Source organism: Theobroma umbraticum, unplaced genomic scaffold (assembly GCF_002168275.2).
Source record: "Theobroma umbraticum cultivar Fairchild unplaced genomic scaffold, ASM216827v3 scaffold_81.0, whole genome shotgun sequence".
Lineage (NCBI taxonomy): Eukaryota > Viridiplantae > Streptophyta > Magnoliopsida > Malvales > Malvaceae > Theobroma > Theobroma umbraticum.
Window position 1 is genome coordinate 5,811,772 of NW_018397268.1, and position 298 is coordinate 5,812,069.

The following is a 298-nucleotide window of genomic DNA, read 5'->3' on the forward strand; positions in this document are numbered from 1 at the left end:
AACTCATCCTCATTTAAAAATCAAAATTTATCTAGTGGACCAAATGCTTTGCCAGGATGAGTGAAAATCGAAAGATGACCATGAGAGTCCATGTCTCCCCCATCATCATTACGTGGCACTCGATTTAATCTTGTTCGCACCGTCAATTCAAAATAAAATGAGCAAAATGAGGAGATTTCCTCGATCATTTATGCCTCGCATATAAATCTTCAACAAAGGCACAATTTTTCACTTTCTTCTTCAAACCATGTAAAAACCTAAACATCATAATATTTATGATACTTAATAAGTGGCTAAA